Raw genomic sequence first — 6,000 nt, 5'->3', positions numbered from 1 at the left:
ATCCAGACATGCTTTAACTAGACAGAATAAACAAAATAAAATATAGTTGGGATATATGCATCAGGGTCATACTGGACAAATAAGCAAACAATAGGTCAGTTTGCGACAAATACACATTTACAAGTATACTGGGTCATATATATGTGTATGTATATACATATATATATGTATATACATATATATATATGTATGTACATATATGTATATGTATGTACATATATGTATATGTATATATATATATATATATATATATATATATATATATATATATATATATATATATATATATATATATATATATATATATATATGTATGTATGACCCAGTATACTTGTAAATGTGTATTTGTCGCAACTTTTCCCTTTATATGCTATAAAGGGAAAAATGGCCAGGAACAAAGGGAAACATGGAGATTATACTGAAAGGACAAGGGACAATGAGACATGGGTGTTGCACATTTGGACAGGTGTGGAGAATCAAGGGCGCAGGAAACACGACCCCTGTTGAATGTTACACACTGGCCTTGGCATTGGTATGGAGTTATCGGGTCATGTGACGTGAAATGAGAAATAAAGATTGCCGTGTACCAAAGTCTCTTCACTACTCAGGTTAGATTATGATGAAAGCTCTTGTGTGTAAGAATGCTTTGTTAGACATTCTCAAACCTTTGAACTGTAGACGGTTGTTGTAGTGCCGCCACCACCAAGACCATTGGCTCCCCTTTGCAGACAATTTGGCATGCGAGTGGTCCAATGTGCCAAGCTTGGTCTATTTTCAAATGAGAAGGATGGATTTCCTCAAAGGATAATAACATATGGTAAAATGAGAGGGCGTTTGCACCAGTCGGTGCGTGGGCCCTAATAATTTTAATTTGTATTGGTGTCACCGAAGTGCCGGGCAGCTGTTGCTCGTTTCTCCTACATCCTAAAAATGGTTGTTTGCTGTAGAATCGGTGGAGGCTGTCTGTGATCGGGGTGATGGGGGCTACGACAATGCCTGTCTCCCTCCCTGCTGTTCCATCCAGGAGCCTAAACTACTAATGGCCCCCTAATGTATAAATACCATTCTTTGGGCATTAGTCACACTTTCTCTCTTTCTCTGGCACACACACTCTCACACACACACAAATGCATCCACACATACGCATGCTCGGAGAGACAGGTCCATAAGGCATTAGTCACAGTGGCAGCCCTGCCTATGGTTGGATTGCAGACGAGGGCCAAGGCCAGGGGCTGGGAGTCTAAATTCCCTTGCGCAAACAATGCATGTCAAAGAGGTCATGGGTCATTCTTTAAAGATGAGAAGATGCTGTTTAGAGCACAAAGAGAGGGCAGCACGACCACACCAGAGACCGCTGAAGATAGAGATGTGTAGATGTGGAAGCACAAGTTGCTATTGTGATGTGTGTGTGTGTGTGTTTTCATGAGTTTGTTTCACGCCTGAGGGGAACCATGCAAGCCGTTCTGTTTTCATGTCGAGTGTTACATGAGAAGAGAGCACGACTGACAGCTTTTTTGGATGCAGCATAGAATTAGAAAACACGTTTACTTTGCGTGCAAATCTGCTCTGGAGAGTGGCATTTGTGTGTGTGACGTTGTGTGTGATGTTGTGTGTGACGTGAGACCACGGGGGGAAGATGAAGGCTCCTGCAGTCACCATGGGTTTGTTGACAGCAAGATATCTTCATTGTCACACGAGGCGTCACGGACGCAAATTGGCATTTAGGTGGATGTGTGCAAGGATAGAGGAAATCATTAAGTCCTATTTTAAGCTTCATTTATCAGTGTTGGATATGATGAACGGCCATTAATCACTGTATACTGCGTTAAGTTATTATGTGTGTGTGTTTTGTGTGTGTGTGGGATGGGTGGGGTGCATGAGTTTGACCTTACCCTACCTTCCTGACATTTTCCCACACACATCAAGGAAGGTGCCTGCTGACAGCTAAAAGAAAGGGAGAAAAAACAACCTCATCATCTATCCACCCACTTATGTGATCAATCAAATCTATAACGAAGATGTGTACACTTTCATGTTATGTGCAAGTGTTTCTGTGGTTTTTGATTGAACGAGGCCACCACTATGAGCACGACAAGTCACATTTTTTGCTGAAACTAACAGATGGTCCTGGGTAAAACACTTGTCATTCTTTGCAGCTTGAGTGCAAACCGATATCTCACTCTGTTAAACAATTAGTGAACCTCACAGCATGGGCCATGAAGATCATTATTGGGGAGCATCAATCAGTTTGCATGAAATCAACTGTAGCCGTGCAAGTTTTATAGACCACTCCACTGTGTGTGTGTGTGTGTGTGTGTGTGTGTGACCTATAGCAGAGGCTGTAAAACACATAAGGAGGCTGTTACTTCCCTCCACAGAATTATCCTACAGCAAACTAGGTAACAGTCGGCTTGATATAGACTTACTTCATGATCTGAGAACATTTCAGTAGAGCATGTTAACACCTTACTTACATCAGTTATGTATGGTTTGGCAAGTGTGACAGAGTATTAAAACCACAGTGTTTACCTGGAACTGGATGGAAACTCTTATGAGCTTATAGCGTCGTTTAAAGGGGGATTCCACGTGAAACACCTCACCAGGGCTTTCCTCCATGTCCTCTTCCCTCGCCTGCACAGGCACCGGCACACCTACATGCTAATAAACAGTGACAGGCATACATGAAGTAAGAGGGAAGCATGCACATTTCTGCTTGTCTTGGACATAGACAAAAACGTGTAGGAAGTCGACAGGTTGTTTGGATTCATTAAGATATCAAGTAGCTGGAGCGTATGAGTGTGGAGTGGCACCAGTGTTCACTGTGAGTCTGAGGCTAATTCTGCCGGGTCACGTCGGTGTCAGCTTTTTAAATACAAGACTCCCTCTCTTTACCTGTGCCTCTTCCTTGTCATTACTTTACTCCTTGTTTCATGGCTGTTGTTCAGTCTGGGGTGACCGACTAATGTGGTTGTTTAATGTTTAATACCTTTACATAAAAGCTAGGAAATGGAGGGGGGGCAGCACTCCTTGACTCCATGAGGCAAGTTTTCCACTGATTTTGATGTTTCTGCTGTTTACCAGGTAAAGACCCGAGAGAGAACACAGGATGGAAACTTAAACGAGGGAGCCAGTTTTAACGAGAGAGTAGAGGAAAGCTTTTGCAATTTGATTTTACATTGTGAGAAAAAAAAAAGTTGGCCTTATGGAGCATATGGAAACCACCAGAGGTAGTGGAACACAACTTCTTTTGACCTTGCAGGGCAGGAGAAAACGATGAGGTTAGCATTTAACGATCCTCATTCCAAACATGTGATTTTAGATAAACAGAGCGTTTGGCGCCCACTGTTCGTGATGGACAATTTCTGGACCGAAAATTGAAGTGCAGCATCTCGACACCAACATTTTCCACAATGTCACACAACCAGAGCGCACAATTCGCTGATCGCAACTGGCAGGATAACAAGGAAACATGTCATGGAATATCAGTGACCATTTGCCAGCTGATGTAATGGGTAACGAAACAAAAGGAATATCTTTTCTCCACAGCATCTCTGGATAGACAAATCATTCCAATTCTTAAAGAGATCCAACTGTAAAGGAATATCTTTTGTCATTGTTCTTTTGTCATAATTCACATCTTTCCATGAAAAGTTTTCAGCATCAGGGAACTAAACTTCACAAAAACTCAAAAGAACAGGGTTTTGTTTTGTTTTTTGCAAAATAAGCTTCTGCATTAAAACAGAAAACACACACTATGGCAGGTTTGACCATTCAGTGTCCACTCTAGACACATTGTGGTGCAAGATGGTGGCCTAAACATATACAAATTAAAGTTTTAACATACTTATGGGTTAGTATATTCAGTATATTCAATTTCTGCCAAGAAACCATCATGAGTATTACACACTGGATCTTCAAGAGTGAATATGATGTTTCATCTCTCATCCAAGAGGCTTCTTCAGTTCTGATGGTGACAACCAATATGATATAATGGTCGTGAAACCAGATGGAGCATTTGATTTATTTATAATTAATCATCGGCGTTGTTTTTTCTTATATTCCTGACCATGTTCTAGAGTTCCATATGTTTATTGTTTCTAACAACAATGGCCTATTTTGTACTGTAATTTGTAGAGACTTTGAAACTCAGTGAGGCTTTTCCAGTGAAATAAAAACATTCAAATGCCCACCACCAGTGGATCCTGGTTGCTATAAGAGATTTTTCACTTTATGCTAATGAATTTCAAATGGGAGAATATGAGGTGATGGGTAAAACACACCTGTTGGATGTTACCACAGTTCAAGTTTCCACTCCATTACATCAGTTGACTGTTAGCATGATACCGCAATGCCACCAAAGATGACAGCCTCATCAATCTTCTGCTGTCTTTAAACACACACACACAACTCAAGACGACTGACAGGCCTGTCTCTGCTGTGCTTTGGCCTCCTCCTGCAGGAAGTTTATTATTCTTTCTCTCCTGACATGTTAGGCTCTTTTATCTGTGAATAATGCATGGGATTTATTTTTTTTTAAATCCTGTTCTACACTTGGCACTAACACTGGGTTTATTTGGCTTTGCTGTTAGATGTTGAGGTGCCCCACACATTACAGAAGCCTGTCAAACCTCAAAAACCCTGCTCACTTTGTTTTTCTTTTCTTTTTTTTTTTTAATAATGGCACGTGCAATTTTCTGATCTTTCTTCAGTTGACTTTGTACAGCAGTCGCCGTTTTTGCAGCAGCCAAGTCCAAGAGTATTTATAACACTTATTTCTAACAGTAGGGCCACTTAGATGTGTCCAAACGTGCGACTGGGATTTTTCTCTCCCTTGTGTATTGTAATAGTGTTGGGGCGATAATGTAAAGTGTTAGCAAACCGGCTGGGTCACTGGCTGCTGTTTGGAGGCCTCTGTGTTCTTGCAGGCCTCTCCTTTCCCAGCTCCTCTCCCCTGAAGCACTGTGGGTGTGTTTAGAGCGAGCTCAGCAGGGCCGCCCTCAATCACAAAGCCCTCTTCTTCCACAATCCAAGACTGCCAGCTGGTGAGAGTGGCCAGAGAAAGTCTGTATGTGTGTGGGAGAGAAACAGAAAACAACAAATAACAACTTTATCTACTCCTCCCTGGCCACTGACCTTAAGATTAAGAAAGAAAATAAAGGGAACAGACTTAGAGAAAGACACGCAGAACTTGGATCTCGAGGTGGAATAAATCAACAAGCTGTACTCATTACACCCAGCTCTATAGGGTTTTTATGTCCACAGCAGGCAAGCAGAGCTGATAAAGCTGCACTCAGTAGCAGTTCCACAGAAGAAAAAAAAAAGCACATAAAACACAAAGAAAGAATAAAGTTGTGGCTTTGGGGTTTCAGGAATCCAAATTAACTGTGGGTCATGTCATGTGAGAGCCGTGCTGTGGCAGAGCGAGAAAACCGAATGGCTGAACTACATCACCTTTCTGGAGCAGCGGGCAGATCAACCATTCCCATGGGAACTCGCACAGTCCCGAGGACCCGCCCACTATGAGAGCCTTCACAGAAAGATACAAGTTCTCAAGCAGAAGAGCAGGGCCAAGATAAAAGATGCAGGCGTGTGAGAATGAAGGACACAGTTGCAGTTCACTTGGGGCCAAATTACACGACGCAGTCCCTCCAGATCTGTCTCAGCTGTACTCTGTGAAAGAGACAATGACAAGTGGTTGATGAGCATCACGCTCACGTCCAATCCAAGTCCTAAAACTGCACCAGCAGCTACTGAGAGCGATGCATCTGTCAGCTGTCATCTTCCTTAAAGTCCACTTCCTTCCTCCCAGGCATCATGCGGTAGCCACTTTCCAGAAGAAAGACGCTCTGGTGCTCATCACACATGCCTATGATTATTCATAATAGTACAGGAATGTTGCAGAGGGTGAGGGAGCTGCTTGAGATGTGACTGTGGCCAGATTGACAGCAAGAGACAGATTTTAGGAGGTTACAGTGGCCAAAAGGAATCAGACGACTTATT

This window comes from Solea senegalensis, linkage group LG15, assembly GCF_019176455.1.
Source record: "Solea senegalensis isolate Sse05_10M linkage group LG15, IFAPA_SoseM_1, whole genome shotgun sequence".
Taxonomy (NCBI): Eukaryota; Metazoa; Chordata; class Actinopteri; order Pleuronectiformes; family Soleidae; genus Solea; species Solea senegalensis.
The sequence above is the reverse complement of the archived record's forward strand: the minus strand, read 5'-3'. Positions refer to the sequence as shown.